The 17,095-nt window shown below is 40.6% G+C and overlaps 1 long non-coding RNA gene across 1 annotated transcript; it reads right to left on the minus strand.

The window, feature by feature from the left end:
• Window positions 1-866: 866 nt before the first annotated feature.
• On the minus strand, window positions 867-16,709 carry LOC308476064. The gene is made up of 4 exons (XR_013985671.1): window positions 16,571-16,709; window positions 15,187-15,258; window positions 13,363-13,456; window positions 867-998 (listed from the first exon to the last, which is right to left on the minus strand). It is a non-coding gene; the product is annotated as an uncharacterized lncRNA (long non-coding RNA).
• Window positions 16,710-17,095: the final 386 nt, after the last annotated feature.

Below are 17,095 nucleotides of genomic sequence, written 5' to 3' on the forward strand. Positions count from 1 at the left end.
ATTGTATGATTAACACATAGAGCTGTTTCTGCAATAGTCCTGATTCCTTCCTTATCTGCTATAGTGGCTATGCTAGACAGGCAGCCTAATAGATGGAATAAGAGCCTTCCTAATAGGGCTGACTTTCCAGCAGTCAGATCAGTTACATGTTTTTTCTGCTTAGAAGCACGTCAGAGGGATCTCTTTTGCCATACAGCTATACTTTTCTGTTAGGGCTGGCTGAGTAGTACAGAGAGCTGATTGGCATGTGGGATGTATTAATATTAGTATTATCATCAGGGCTATTTTTCTAGCACTCACCATGAACGCTTCCCTTATTGTCTTATAATGGCAATGGCGCCCACCTGACAGGTGCCAGAACTGGGTTCCTGTGAGTTCCGGCTGGGGAAAAAAAGCCTTGAGAATAATGATGATTAACCAACTAGAAAACGAAGGGGAAACAGTATAAGCATCCCTATTTAGATGACACATAATACAGAAATGAAGGCTGTATTACCAGGAAGGAACCCTAAATCATCAGAAATGAGTAGACACACATAGGGTTGAGCTGTAATGTGCTGCATTTGGGTTGGTTATTTTATTTCATTTTTTCTAAAATAACTCTTCTGCATGCAAGTCTAATGGCAGTTACAAGGCCCAATCATTTCCCCCACTTACTTGTACATTGATACTCTATAGTTCAGAGATACAACTCTTCCTAAAGCCGCAATTTCAAAATGTGTCCTGTAACCAGTTTTTCATTCTCCTTACAATTGTACCTTTCAGGAATTGAAGCTATCATGGTGGATAGTCCAACAATAATTGGTTAAACGTCAGATACTGAAATCATGCTATTAAGCTGAACATCTATCTCTTTCTCGCCACAGTTGTTGTTCTTGGTTTTATTAGAATCCAACCCACACTTTGGAAATCATTTCAGTGCACTTGTCTCTTCTTCTTTTTCCATCCATCAGTGTTTGTGTCTAGGAAAGCAGCTGAGATTCAGAGCTATTCCTTTACTGCTGGAAGAAAAGATTATTTTGATTGCCATATATATATATATACTTGATCTGATTATCAAGATGTAATTTATTGGAAAGTTACATGACAGCCAAGAGGTAAACTAGGGATCTCATAAGCAATGAACTCATTATCAGTTCTGGGAAACCTACCCAGAGTTTCAATTCCAATTAAAATTTATGACCATATATAGATTTAATTATTGATCTGGCGTAGGCACTTTAGTGATACACACACACACACACACACACACACACACACTGAAGTTTCCTATGGCTTGTAGACTATTTCAAGGAAGGATGATAGAACGAACATTTATTTTCTTATTTCATGGAATTTGATTTTTTTTAAATGCAGGAACCAACAAAAACACACATAATGCAACATGCTCTCACAAAAAAATAAACTCATTGACTACAATTGACTACACAGGCTGCTGTCCTGTGCTCATTTTCCTGCAAAAACTCAATGGGACTTGCTTCTGAATGGACATTTATGAGATTGCCTTCTTAAGTATACCATAGATGTACCTGTGGACACCTAATTATACATACCAGGGGTGTGCATCAGATTTGGATGAATCCTCAAGGAGAAGCAAGGTGTTTTGGGGTGATTCTGGGCTTTGAGGAAGCAAAGCAGGGTATGTACGATCATTCACAAATCAAAACAGGGATCTCTAAAAAGCCTTCTGGCATCTATGCAATCTGGGTGGAAGGGCAGATTTGCAATATTGAAACATATGTCTCTTCCTTAAGGAAATCACTAATGTTAGGAATGGGGGGAGGCAGGGAGCTCCTTCACAACTGACAAATCTAGCATGTAATCAGAAGGAACAATTTCACCAACACGCTTCAATCTAAGTGCTTTCCAAGAGCAAATCCTATGCCCCCAAGCTTAAGGAAACTGACAGACTGGAGAGTGGAGGGGCCAACAGGTGTGAAAGACAGGCCAACAGGTGTAAACAGAGGGAATGAGTTTATCTGGAAAAATGACTCTGTTGGAATTCTTCCCAACCCAAAATCAAATTTAAATGTACGCAGCACGAAAGTGGATGTAGATCTTAGGGTGCAGACAGGCTGTGATGGGTAGAGGCAACTGATGATGGGCAGTAGTAGCATCAGGCTCAGTGCTAGATGGGGAGAGAGAAGACATGGGGAAATGGTGAGTCCTTTGGGACATGACCATAAGGAGAAGGGACACCAACACCAGAAAGCTTATGATTGGGATAAGGCCTTCACTTGTTTGGCTTATCCAGATTTTCCCACACAGAAATTTCCCAATACATTAGAATCTTGGTAGAAAGGGCTTTATGTACGGCAATAGCAACTCTGGGGTCCCAAACCAAGCAATCTTTCCCAAAAGATCTAAAGATATGGGGTGGGTCCCTTAGGAACCCACACTGGGACAGTGATTGGTTGATGTTTAATGAATTAGCTCCTTTGTTCATTGTAGATCGTTAAAATTATCCCCAAAGTGTTGTCGCCTATTTTAACCCAGTGCATTCCTCATCCCCCCACCCTGCTATTTTTGCTGCTAAAACTGGGTGGAAATAATTTGCAGTGGAATTACATATGAGCAGAAAAATCAGAGGACACTTATTTCCCAAAACAAATTTAAGCAATAGTCGTGTTAAACGGAGAGATTATCAGTTTAACTAAGATGTGTAATGACATCAGTGGCAACAACCTGATTTCACTGGAACTTTAAAACATCTTATGCATACCTTCCATGAGGATTGTGTCCTAATTCAATTCCTGGTCCTTTTCTTCCTTTATGTTTTCCACAGGTGATTCCCCCCCCCCCCACATACCACCAAGAACAGGAGCTCTCAGTTATATTTCAAGGGTTGTGAACTTTCTGGGTGCTCAACAGGAATTAAATTCTGAGAGAGCCATGTGTGTGTTCATGAGAGCTGCCTGTGTACTGGGGCATGTAGAATTTTCTGCCTCAGTCATCTGTATAAATTTATCTGAGCAAGGCAACTAAGTGAAACAGCTGAAGCTCTCGCTCCACTATGAATGAATGATGCTATACTTGGAGAGGCTGGCAGATTAGGGAAAAAAAATGTTGGCAACTGTTCTAGGTTTGGAATCTTTCTTTCACAGATGGATTACACTTGAATTTGGAGGTTGAGTATTTCTATTCATGAAGGGTGAGATAAAACCTACACAGTGAAATGCATGGAAAGAAAGCTACGAAGGGCGGATAGGACTGAGGAGTGAAATATGTGTTTGCGTAGGTTTATTTGAGAAAATGCACAGAACACAAGCCTACTTGATTTTTATCTTCAGCTTTGCTTCCAGCACCAACATGGCATGCTATATATATATATATATATATATATATATATATAGGTTCCCCCCTTCTGTGTATCCTCCCTTTTCTCCAAGCAGCTCAAAGGGGTTTCACCCTCTCTGTATTATCCTCACAACAATCCTATGAGGTCGGCCCAGCTGAGAGTTGGTGACTGGCCCAAGGTCACCCTGTAAGCATTGTGACTGAATTAGGATTTGAACAGTAGACTTCCAAGTCCTAGTCTGATACATTAACCACTATATCACAATGACTCTGAACTACTTCCAGATTCGTTTCTATTTATTTAAACTGGGTCTCAATGAAGATACAACATTGTTGAGAGAAATATAAGTACATGCAGTTAAGAACATCTATAATTATATCAAGAGGAGTAACCGTGTTAGTCTCCTGCAGCAAAATATATGTACCAGAGATTTAAAGTGGGAAATTAAATATTTTAAATAGTCTGATAACAGCGGTGGATAGGGATGGGGGGAAATTGATTCAGTTTGCATTTAAAGGTGAGCCTACGTAATTCACATTTTCTAAATCAATATGGGAACTGAAACACAACCATCCTTCAAAATTCACACTTTTCTGAATTTTGTGATGCTGTTATACAACCAATGTCTACAAAAATGCAAAAATTGCAGAAAAGTGTGCATACAAACAAATATATCAGTGGGGGTCAAAATACAAACATACATTATATTAGGGGAAATTGCTTGCAAAAATATGTACATGCAAGTCCCACTTACCATCACAACACTTTCCCTGGAAATTGTTCGTTAGGCAAGGGTTTGCATAATGAGTCTACAATTTCCATTGTTTCCTATGGAAAAATTTCCAGCCATGGAATTTTAACCCTCCAAAACAAACAAAACAAAAAAAAAGCCAGAGGAAAATCTATCTGATTTGTTTGATCACTCCCCTTCCCTTCCTTCCTTTGTTCCTCAACGAACTAGTAAAAGGCAAACAAGGAAGTAAAAACTGCTATTTATTTGCATATCTGACTCTGCAATGTGTATGGCAAGGTTTGAGTACTAATTCCCCATGTTCGGATGAGTGAATTTCCACATAGTGAACGTTTGTAAAGCAGGACCAGAATGTACATTAGTCAAAAGTTCACAGCAAAATGCTTTTAGTAGGCGAAATTCATGCTAAAATGAACTTTCGTGAAGAATTGTGAAGTACTGAAATTAAGGGTGGGAAATGAGAAACCGAGAGAACCAAAATTGACAGAATCTTTCATACCTGGTTGAGGCACATGTGATGGGGCTGAGCTGCAAAGCAACCCTAGCAACTTTGTGGTTGATTACCTGGATTGAGATGGGGCAGAACACCAATAATGTTGGAGCCACATGGTTGCATCAGCAGGAGTGCTACCACCAATTTGGCACTGTCATCAGCGCAACTGCATTGTCCAGACTCACCCCAATCCCAAGTAAGCAGCAGCAACACTGGTAGCAGGAGCCACTGTCAGATAATTCACAAAGTTGGTGTAAACCCAACAGTGACATGATAATATCACTCCAACCCCATTTTTTAAAATAGTGAGTACCCTGTGTCACGAGCTTGCCCTACACTCGAGTAGGACCCTGGCAGAGACACATGCCCAACTGACATGTTCTCTCCCTCCTGGTCATTAGTATGGGAGCTTCTGCCCAAACATCACAGCGACGGATGCCAACAGACACCAACACACTTAGGGATCCAGAGAGTCTTCGCAGCTTGCGTAACAGACCTCAGCAACTCAGCATTTTGGCTAATCTACTTTATTTACATATAAACACACACAGAGCACTGCAACATGGCTCCCTCTCTCTCTAGCATCAGACAGCAGAGAGAAAAAGAACAAAGGAAAATAGTCCCACTTCACAGAACACAGTAACACAAACATCCTGTCTCCGTCACTTCCCACTCTGTGGAGTCAAAACATATACCTTCATGTGATAGACAAAAATCCCATGACTGCAATAACGGAGCCGGAATTCTAACACCCTGATTTTCTCATGAGGAAATCACAAATTAACCACACTGGAAATCGCTTGGATTTCATAATATGAGGGAAGGAAGAGAGATAACACCCATCCAAAAATATTAACCACATGTAAATATCAATTTAATTATTTTTAACCACTGTCCGAAGCAAGCTTGAGTATTAGACCCCAGATGCACCAAATCAGTCCTAAAAAATAAAGCATGAGGTTTGGGGAGAGATGTCTTTGAGAAAATGCTTTCATCCCCCCTTTTCATTTAAACAATGTCCTGACTTGATGTATTAGAAGTGTTCTTATTCCAAGAACAGCCTTCTAAGGCCTTTCCCCACAAAGCAGGTGATTAATCTGAAGAGAGAATAACATATGGCTTTTGTGTTGTGGCTTTCATCCAGAAGTCACTCATCCCTTTCTTAGCTGATATTTATGGGAAGGATAAAGGATACCTTCCTAGCTGGCTATTTCTCGCCATACCCCAAAGGGAGAAATGGCAAGGCAAGGCAAGGCAAGGCAGGCAGGCAGTCAAAGATTGGTGTGTTCTCTGATCACCCCCTCTCAATGTTTGATTTATGAAAGGGTATAATGACAGTGTTTAAAAATACTTTAAAATCATCAGGACACTTTCTTGTGCGGTGTGTGTGTATTTTGAAAGAATTGATCCTTAGCTATGGCTCCCGACAGCAAGCCTTCTAAATGATATAAACATCCCTAATAACACAGTGGCTGCAAAATAGCCCCTGTTATTAGTCAAGAGCGTGATTGAAATGAAATGTAAGATTTATAATGACAAATGAAATGTAAGATTTATAATGGCATTTTCTTTTGTTGGGACGTTTCTCACGCTGAGAAATGATACCCTACTTTAAAAATAGCGGCATGTTCTCAGCCCCTCCCCTCCCGTAATGGACTTACCCATCTGTGAATAATTGTTCAGGGGAGGGAGAGACTGTGTAATAAATCAGCTACCCTCATGAGCCAGTCTGAGCAGTTAGGAGTTTTAAGCCCTGTGTGACATAATGAGCACAATGGAGTGCAAAAGTAGAAGGGGGAAATGCAGCCAGCCACTAACAATTTTCTCAGCAGAGCCGGCAGAAACGCTGAAGAGGAAGAAGGCCCCCCTAATGGTAGAGTTTAATGTGTTATCAGACCTCCAATGCTTCATGCAATGTGCCGCTGAGCTACAGTTAGGGTTGCATCATCTGTCGCCTGCGATAACAAGGGGCCAGAGAGAGCGCACGTTAATAAATATTGCCTAGGCTGGGCACATTTTGAAAATAGATTCATTGCAGGCTAATTGCTTGTAAGGTGTTTCAAATTACAATCTTTGAACAAAGAGGATCAATTTCAATTTAAAACAAAACATTAAGGAGATGAAGCCGCAGCCAAGGACTGACATTCGCATTGTGAATCAAACATTGAAACGCTGTGAATTTGTTTAACTCAGAATGACTGTTTAACTTTCAGCTTTCCGCTAATGCCTGCTTATTAACAGATGGGGCTGTGCTTGCAGTAAGGAAGGCATGGCAAATATGTGAGGAAAGGCTTTCGCAGGCTGTGTTTTAAGTGTGGCTGGCTATGTGTTTTTGGCTTTTCATCTCCAGTATATTGCTAAAGGACGGTCACCCACTTTTACTGGGGTGCGGGTAAGGACGGGGAAAATATATATTTTTTCCATTCACATTTCATGGTGAACCTACCAAATTTGCACCTGGTGAAGCAAAATGTGAACTGAAACACAGCTTTCTCTGCAAATTTGCACTTCTCCAAATTTTGCAGTGCAGTTCTATGGCAAAGTTAGATGTACACAAACATATATACTGGAGTTAAGTGTGCATACAAATGCATATGTTAGTAATAATAACACGAAGAATGCATTGTACAAATCTGTCAATTTCAGTTTCTCTCATTTTCTCATTTTTTCCCGGTCCTAAGTTAAGGTCTTCATATTTCACCATCAGTGTGTGTGTGTGTGTGTGTGCATGCAAGTTTAAATCCTCATGGAAATTCTTCAGCATTTTAACGCAAAGTTCTCTTAAAATATACACATTTAAAAGTGAATTTGCCTAATATGCACTTTTTTGAAAAGTACCTTTCCCTAATATGAAGAAAGGAGAGAATGAGATATGTGACGATGCTTTAGCCACTCAGACAAAACATTATGAATATTTCCTGGCCATTTCTGGCTTTCATCCATACTTCATTAATAACCCATCTTTTAGGTACATATCTCCAAGACTAATCTCATTTCTCGAAAGCTCACTAGAGACTCTATTATTTTCCTGGCTGTGCTTTAAAATCACCTAGGTGTAATTTCTTTGTCCACATTCATAATTTAACATTTATTAAAGCAATGCAGAGTGAATTTAAAGGTGCTAATGATTAATGATATTAATATATGAAGTGCAAGGAGGGGGGAACCCCTACCTACTTAAAGTAATTACGCTCAAACAACTCAAAAGAGGGGAGGAAGATCAAAAGCTAAAACAGCCATAGGGATTTAGCCACTGCAACTCAAATGAGAAATATGGGGTCATCTTGAGAAGAGTCGTGTGAGGAACTGAGCAGGGTGCTTTGTGCTGGCCTCTGTGGCATCCTGCTTTCAGCCTGGCCAGACAGAAACAGGTCTGGGCCAAAAGTGGGTCACCACAACTCTCACGCATCTCACAGCTCAAAAAATGGTGGCCATTGTGAGTGAGAAAGTGAGGCAGGAGAAGCACCACAGAATGGAGATTAGGCAAAAAGGAGAAAGGGTTTTTCAAGATCTCGCAACTCACAGAAGAAAGGTGCGCGGTGGGGGATGATTTCTTATAGAAAAAGCCTCAAGGGCAGGTTCAGAAGAAACTCAGGGACTGCAGATGCAGCGAGGAACCAGAGAAATAGAAAAGTATCAACAGGGGCTGCCTGCTGAAGGGAGACCCTGTGATGAGAAAGGTCCTTGGCTCAATGGGGAAGTAAGAATCCACCAGGCAGAACCTGAAGTAAGGAATCACGCCATAGAGACCAACTGTGACAAGCTGCTTCATACATGATGACATTCCTCGATGGAGGCTGCTACTGTACATGAACTGCAGGTGTGCTTTTTATGTATAATGTTGATCCTACAGCTCTACTCAAACCAAGAACATGGATTCAAAGTTCACTTATCCGGCAGTAAGCTCAGTGGGGCCTACTTCTGTGTAGAAACATATAGGATTGCACTATGAAGTACACTTATGACCATAGCTTCCAACATATTGGCACTTAACACTGTTAGAAAGTGGTTGCAATGTACAATGCATGCCCTAGGAAGCCACAATCAGTCACAAATTATGTGCATTGCCTATCATGAGCTATATGTCATGGAAATTCTGACATGAACTGTGAACTGATCTTAAAGAAATATATGATTATAGATGTTGGGCTTTGGGATAAATTTTATTGACCTGCTGCATTATGAAATCCTTATTTTAGACCATTGCTGAGGGGCATTACATTCAAAAGGGAAAAAACTAACTTATCAAAAACTTGTTCTGTCAAACCATCAGCATTGATTGAAATGTTAGTTACACACAGAATAATTAATAGACATAGCTAACTTAGGTTTGTTAACTTTAATGAATGTTCTATGAGTAGAAGATAATTGGATGCAACCCTCAACATTTCAACCATCACAATATAATTTTCTGAAGCTGCATACAACCCCCTATTTCCCTCTCTCTCTCTCGCTCTCTCTCTCTCTCTTGTAAGGAAACAAGCTATTGAAGGTCCCTATGCAATAGAAGAACATGACTATTCATTTCTTTGATGATCACCCCTGCCCCCCACATACAAAAGATTGAAATGTGTCATGTCTACCTTCTTCCCTTCCTGACCCCTCTTTTGGGGGGCAAACTACAGATAAAATGAATGTGGTGTGTAAATCTAATCAGTGCAATGGATTGACATCTCTGTGTTACAGGCTGTCCCAACATTGCACTGATTCAGTTTGAAAGATAATTGCACATACTCTACTGGGCACTTAGAATTATCCTCTATATTACTTGGCATGGATGTGACTTTTTATCGTGGATTATGGTTGCTCCATAAATCTGGTGTAAAAAAAGGCCAAGAGACACATTTTGACACGTTATCTTCCTTAAATTATCGTTTCCTGCTGACTCAGGATGTGGAGATGTTCTCACTCCATCTATATGCTGATAATGAACCACACTTTAAAATGTTGGCCACATTCCCTATCTCTCCCCTTCCTCCCCACATTGATATTGTAATCAAGAATCCTAAAACGAATTTAATAGACGAGCAAAACCCATGGTAGGATTAACGATAACAGTATTTCTTCAGCATGTCTTCAGCATGTAAGTCAAATTTAATTATCATTAAAAGATTCCCTCTAAACATATAGTAATGCACCAATATAAACTCCTGAGCCCCAGTAGGTTGAAGATAGATTTCATGGAACATGCTGAGTACACCATCCTGTCTCTGTGTAGGGTTCCACACAGCTCATCATATAAATCCATATACTTTAAATTAAGTTTTAGAAAACTACAGTGGAAAAAACATAAAAGATATTCAACTGTACCTAAATCTCTGAGTAAACAGCTTAAAAATCAGGCACTCTGTATGCTAAAATAAGTGATGTAGCAACTAAGAAGGAACTCAATACCTCTGGGCTAAAAGCCTAACCAGAATGCTAGACTGTATTTATCAGATCACAAATCATTTCAGCAGCAGACTGTATTATATCGATTAGCCTGGAATTGATTGCATGTTACTGCAGATTCTTAGAATGTTACTGACCAACATAAATTGACTGCGTGGACATTCAAAGAAAATAAATTTAGATGTTCTGTGCTGGTTTTTAAACGTATGTTTGCATTATATATTCAGTATAATATGTTGCATTGTATTGCTATCTGTCAAATAAATATCAAAGAGCGGAAGGCAGGCAGGCTGGCTGCCCGGCAGGTAGGTAGGCAGACTGATATTAGCCATTGGGTGTGATACATAGTTCTCAGGGGTTCTACGGGCACCAGTGAACTGGGGAAAATAAATTCCAGAGTGCATGATGGCAGGAGTATCCATTGTCATCCAGAAAAGGATTCATGCTGTATGTACAATATGAAGTGACAGCTCAAGTGTAGAGTGTTTCCTCTAGAATTATGGGGTCTGAAGGGACCTTAAAAGTCACCCAGTTCAACCCTATGCAAATGCAAGATATCCACTGCTGCAGCATCCCTGATAGGTGTCCATCCAGCCTCTGCTTAAAGATCTCCAACAAAGGAGAATCCACCACCTTCTGAGGCAGACTTCAAACAGAAAGTCCCTCCTAATATTTAACCGAAATTTTGGTTTGTTTGTATTTGTCATTTGAACCATGGGTGGGCAAACTAAGGCCTGGGCGCCAGATCCGGCCCAATCACCTTCTAAACCCAGCCCGCGGACGGTCCAGGAATCAGTGTGTTTTTACATGAGTAGAATGTGTGCTTTTTATTTAAAATGCATCTCTGGGTTATTTGTGGGGCAAAGGAATTCGTTCATCCCCCCCCCCATATAGTCTGGCCCCCCACAAGGTCTGAGGGATAGTTGATCGGCCCCCTGCTGAAAAAGTTTGCTGACCCCTGCTCTTGACTCATGTCTTATCATTTAGAACACAGAGCAAATGTGTTTTTTGAGAGCTCTCCAAATAGTTGAAAATAGCTATCATATTGCCTCTTAATCATCTCTTCTCCAGGCTTTAAGAATGCAGGCCATTGGATAATAGGGGCCTCAGATTTTTCTGAAACAGCTTACGTTTAGCAGGATTCTACCTTTCTGTGCCAGAAAGTGCTGCCTGCTAAATTTCTGCTTGTCGTGCAACAATTAAAAGCACAGAAGGAATGCCAGAAGGAATATCGGCAATCCATTTCAGTCTCCCGTATTTTGTATAATGAGATTCTCACAAAGGTGTGTGCTGAGGACTGCATAAACCAAAAATCATAAAATTATTTCCAAGTAAGTCTATCTGGGCTGAGATGTTCTAATGTTCTATCAAAATAAAAGTAAAGTACTTTAGAAATTAGTATAATGCATTTGTTGTATCTACATATCAGTTGCCAACATTATTGTTCTGTTTGTGAACAAGCAGGTTAGACTGCATTATACAAGTTAACATTTTTTACTTTAATTATAAACAACATGAATTAATTTCTCACATTTCCTAATTACCATTTCTTACTTTAAAAATTCAGCACTTCAAAATTATACATTGTATTCAATTTTACTGACAAAGGACAAAAAAAAAAAACATCTGGGGGAATGATAATTAGTGCTTATAATCATGACTAAACAACATACATAGTGAACAGGTCCTTGCTGGAAGAATACGTATTAGAAGTCATTAATAAAGGAGGTTTAATACATATTTTCATAATTGTGCTTGTCCTTAGAATTCTGCATCAGTGGCAGGAGCAATGTTAGTAGGAATGATTTTTAAATTAGCATGGACATTTATTTCAAAGCATGTGGATGTGTAGTTGGATGGAATTACCGTATTTTTCGCTCTATAACACGCACCTGACCATAACACGCACATCGTTTTTAGAGGAGGAAAACAAGGGAAAAAATATTCTGAATGAAACAGTGGACGTATCATTTTTGTGCTTCATGCTGTGGCCACAGACATGTGATCTGATGGTGAATTTGGGGTGACCCAATGCAAAAATCCTGAGAATCCCTGTGGATCCATGCTTTGTAACCACGTTTTTGCACCATTGCAGCCCCAGGCAACAGTGGGTGCGTGATTTTGGGGGGGCAGGCTGTAGCCATGGACATGCTATGTGCTCTGATGGTGAATTTTGGCTGACCCAATGCAAAGATCCTGAGGATCCATGTGGATCCATGCTTTGTAACCACGTTTTTGCACCATTGCAGCCCCAGGCAACAGTGGGTGCGTGATTTTGGGGGGGGCAGGCTGTAGCCATGGACATGCTGTGTGCTCTGATGGTGAATTTGGGGTGACCCAATGCAAAGATCCTGAGGATCCATGTGGATCCATGCTTTGTAACCACATTTTAAGTGGGGAGGGAAGGAAAAACACAGAAGGCTAAGAATGCAGGAGAGGGCTATAACGTGAGGAAAGGAAGGCAAAAGTTCCCCCCCACCCACCCACACAAGCCAGCCAGCGCTCTCTCGCTCTCTCTCTCTCTCTCTCTCTCTCCCATCTGCATGTTTTCCGGCTGCCTGATATTTTTTTTTTTTTTAATTGCCTTGACAGAAGAAACCATTTTAACTGCATTAAGAACTATTTAGCAGCGAAACCTAAGCTTTGCCATCCCTTAAGAGGTACAGACACTGTAATCTTCCAGATCGCATGAATTTACAGGCAAAACACTGTTTAAGGATTTCATCCTTTTAAATTGAAGAAAGCATATTTGAATGCTGTGTGTCCCCAAAAACAAAAAGCAGGAAGTCAAATCAGAATTTTAAGCTGAACCTGTAATCTCTCTTCCCTTCACAAACATTGTTCCCTCCGAAGCACAAAGAGGAAAGCAGACACTCTGCTTTCCCCTCTGCTTGCCTGGAGGGGAGGGGCTTTCCCTGCTCTTTGTTCCGTTTCAGCAAACACAGCAACGAAACAGAGCGGGTGGGCAGTAAGACCCTGAGGCAGAATGCAGGAAAGCAACCACTTCCTCTTTTCCCCTCTGCTTGCCTGGAGGGGAGGGGCTTTCCCTGCTCTTTGTTCCGTTTCAGCAAACACAGCAACGAAACAGAGCGGGTGGGCAGTAAGACCCTGAGGCAGAATGCAGGAAAGCAGCTGCTTCCTCTTTTCCCCTCTGCTTGCCTGGAGGGGAGGGGCTTTCCCTGCTCTTTGTTCCGTTTCAGCAATCGTGAAGCCCGATTTGATTTTTGTCTGATTTTTCGGCTCCAGGGACCACACATTCGCTCCATAACACGCACAGACATTTCCCCTTCCTTTTCAGGAGAAAAAATCTGCGTGTTATAGAGCGAAAAATACGGTAGGTCTGAGCACCTGACTTTCAGGGCCATCTGAACACTGGAAACATATTGTTCCACACATCCCAATCTTTGAGCTGTGTGAGATTCTACTTACCTGGGGCTCATATTTCCTTTTGTGAATTAGGCACAGTGGAGACTGTGGTGTCTTCATGATATATGGCTTATTTATGCATATATACAACCTGAGCCTGCAATGGAAGGGTTCACAGCATCAACTCCCCAAAGAAGTCTTCTCCCATAGTCACAGCCTTGGAGTCAAACAGAAACCAAACTCTGACACTCTCTCCAGCTTGCTACTTTTATTCTAGTTCACAACACAGCCCCCAAAACTCTGCTCCAAACTGCCTTTGTGCTTCTGCAAGTCACCCATTTGCCATCTCACACAGAGTCTCCTTTCCTTTGTCCTCATAATGGCCCATCACCCAGGTGATTACCTCATAAGGAAGCAAACCTGGGTTATATTTTAACACTTGCTGGATCCAGGGATTGAAGGGGTCTGGCACTCACAAACTCATAACAATATTAGAGGGGAAATACTGAAATTTGTGAAGGTGCTGGTCTGAGTTTGAGAGGATTTAAATAAGTAGACTAAAGGGTCCATCATCCAAATCCCTTCTGAATTGGGCCCTGAACAAATTAGAGCCTTCCTATCTCTCCACGTCACCATTCTTCTCTTTTCCAAACTCACCCTTTTGAGGAAGGAAAAGAGCAGGGGAGATTTCTGTACAGTGGTACCTCGGGTTACAGACGCTTCAGGTTACAGACTTCACTAACCCAGAAATAGTACCTTGGGTTAAGAACTTTGCTTCAGGATGAGAACAGATATCGTGCACTGGCGGTGCGGTGGCAGCGGGAGGCCCCATTAGCTAAAGTGGCACCTCAGGTTAAGAACAGTTGCAGGTTAAGAACAGACCTCCAGAACGAATTAAGTTCTTAACCTGAGGTACCACTGTATTGTGAAGGTCTCAGTCTGAAGGCCTTATCAGTCATTAGATGCTTGGGAAAATCTATTGCTACTAGGAACACTGGGATATGCATTGAACCAAGAAGCAATTGGAAACTACATTTGCTATGCTTCTAGGTCTCTCTGTGTGTGGAATGGATTCTGCTTGCACAACAGAAATTTGCCATTGTCTCCTCCCCCTGTAAACTGCGCTACCCAATCAGGCCTGTGACACTGGATACAACTTGATATTATTTCTCCAGCAATCTTCCACAATTGTTATACTAAATAAGGATATTTTGTTTTAATATATTTTTCAACACCTGGCCCCCTTAACATAATGAAAATCAATTTTCTAAGAGATCTCCAAGACAGCAGCCTGGATGCAATACATCTGACGCACTCTCTAGAACAGGAGTGGGGAATCAGCGAGAATGGGCCTTCCATATCTCATTGGACTCCAATTTGCATTAGCTCCAGCCAACATGATCAATGGTAAGAGATGATGGGAGTTATCATACAGCAACATCCAGAGGGCAACAGGCTCCTCATCCCTGCTCTAGAAAGATCAGGAAATGGAAGAATGATGTAAGGGTCATTTGATTTAAGGCTCACATTCATCGCCCCCCCATAAAAGACATAATATTATCTATATGTATATCTATCTATATCTATATCTATGCTTCTTTTATGCGGGGGAAATGAATGTGAGCCTTAAACTGAATGAACCTTACATCATCTTAAGCAGCTAAAACCTACTTTGAAAATATGGGTCATTAATTTAAAAAAATCTCGAGCTGAAATCAATAATGCTATGCATTCCAGGGCTAAGTTAGGGGGGCTGAAGTCTATGCAATTAGCAGCTGTTTGAATGGCTTTTCAAAAGTAAATAGAAGATGTTGAGGATCCTGGCCTTTGAGACTTTAACACTTTTGCTTGCTGCTGTAATTCTGAGATGGATTAGGTCCTCCTTACCTGCTATTTTTGTTGGAAGAAAAGCTGCCATTTGCACCATATAGAAGTTTTCGTCTAATAACAGATAGACTCCTATTGGATTGAAGCAAGAAGCAAAAGATTAAAACTGATTGTGCTTGGGTCCCAACTGCCATTGTGCAAAAGGTGTCTCATCTAGTTAAGCATTCAGTTCCTTCACTTTCCAGTTCTTCAATTGCTTTTCAAAACCTTTACTTGAAAAAAAAGTATCCACAAACTGCCTTCAGAGTGTATTCAAACCCCACTTCAAACTTCAAAAATTGCAAACATATGCAAAAAATCCAGAAATAAAGAGCTGTCTTGCATCTGTGTCAATGACTAAGCAGAATTTGTGGCAGGGTAAGATCGTCAGGTGTCTTGCTTCTGCATCACTGAATGCCACATACTTGGATCCACTGTCATAATAAGCTGGATTGCATATACCTCAAATCTGTTGTTATTCTTCAGGACTGTTTCTTATGTTACTTGAGATCTAGGAATAGCTCCCAAAGAAATGAACATTAAGGTAAAGGGGGTGGAGAGGGTTTTGGCAATGCAAGGGACAGGGATGGACAAATCTGCCAATTTCTGTTTTCCCAATTTTAAATTCAGCTCAACCCACTGCAATCTCACCAAAAAATGTCCACTCAAAAATTCATATTTACTTTCATGCACATTTCTCTTAATATGCACATTGTGTGCACAATTTTGTCTGGTATAAGCATTTTTGCAAGCAATATTCTTTAACAGAATGTGTGTTTTGTACATTATTTCACTAATATTCCCATCTTTGTATGCCTTATTTAGTTGGAGAACTGCATCACAACATTCAGAAAAATAGGGATTTCCCAGGGAAAATTTCAGTTCACATATTGGTTCAGGAAGTGGAAATCTGGGAAGTTTGCATTACAATAAAAATGCAAACTAAATGCATTTCTCCCTTGTCCCTAAGCAAGGAGTGGACTTTGTTTCCCTAAAACCAAGCCAAAATTTCAGGTGCAACACTGCAGCTGGTGGATACAAATTGTCTTTAGTGTAGTTCTCATCATTGTCTCTCTTTGATAGATGCTATGAAAAGAATCTGCATCTTCAACTGCCACTATTTGCCAAACACCACTGCAGAGTCTTCTGATTGTGGCTTTTCTTGGAGCAAGTTCAACAGTTGAACAGAATGAGTCATTTAGAGGGCACTGTTAATGAACTTCCCTTTGGATGGCTTACATTCTTCTAAGATAAACAAAGCATCCCATTCCAATTCTGAAACAATAGAGCTAGAAATGGCAAAGACCTAATAATGAAACCTGCCAGAAGTCTTGCCCTTTATCTACCAAAGAAGTTGCATTAAAAGAAGGGATTAGAATGTGGCCAGAAGCCCTTTTTGTCTTACCCTCTTCTCTTTGCTCTTGCTTGGAAGCCAGCATTGAAGATGTATTCTCTACTATATAGGACATTAAAAAGAATCATACAATATGCTCACAGGGATTTTCAAAACATGAGAGGAAAACACTGCGAAGAGAATAATTATAGCATTTAACCTGGAGTCTGAGCTATTATAGTTGATCTCTCAATAATTTCATATCAAAGCTATTATTACATTAAGCAGCAGGGATGCTTTGATAAACTCATGCAATCAACACACACCCTGTAAGGAAAGACAGGTCGTGAACATCAATTGAAATGAGGCACAAAATAGAAAGGAGATTTGGCCTTGGTAGCATGTTTTTAAACACACACACAAACATACCTCAGAATACAGGGAGAAACAAAAGCTAAAGGGACATGAATTTAAAAAAAACAGGCAGCATTTGGTGACACAAATTATTGTACTATCATTAAATCAGCAAGCAGTGCTTCTTATGAGCTAAATATTTTAGCTCTTGGGTAAAAATAAGAGCCTAAACAAAAGCAATGC

This window comes from Podarcis pityusensis (assembly GCF_964106645.2).
Source record: "Podarcis pityusensis genome assembly, chromosome: 4".
Taxonomy (NCBI): Eukaryota; Metazoa; Chordata; class Lepidosauria; order Squamata; family Lacertidae; genus Podarcis; species Podarcis pityusensis.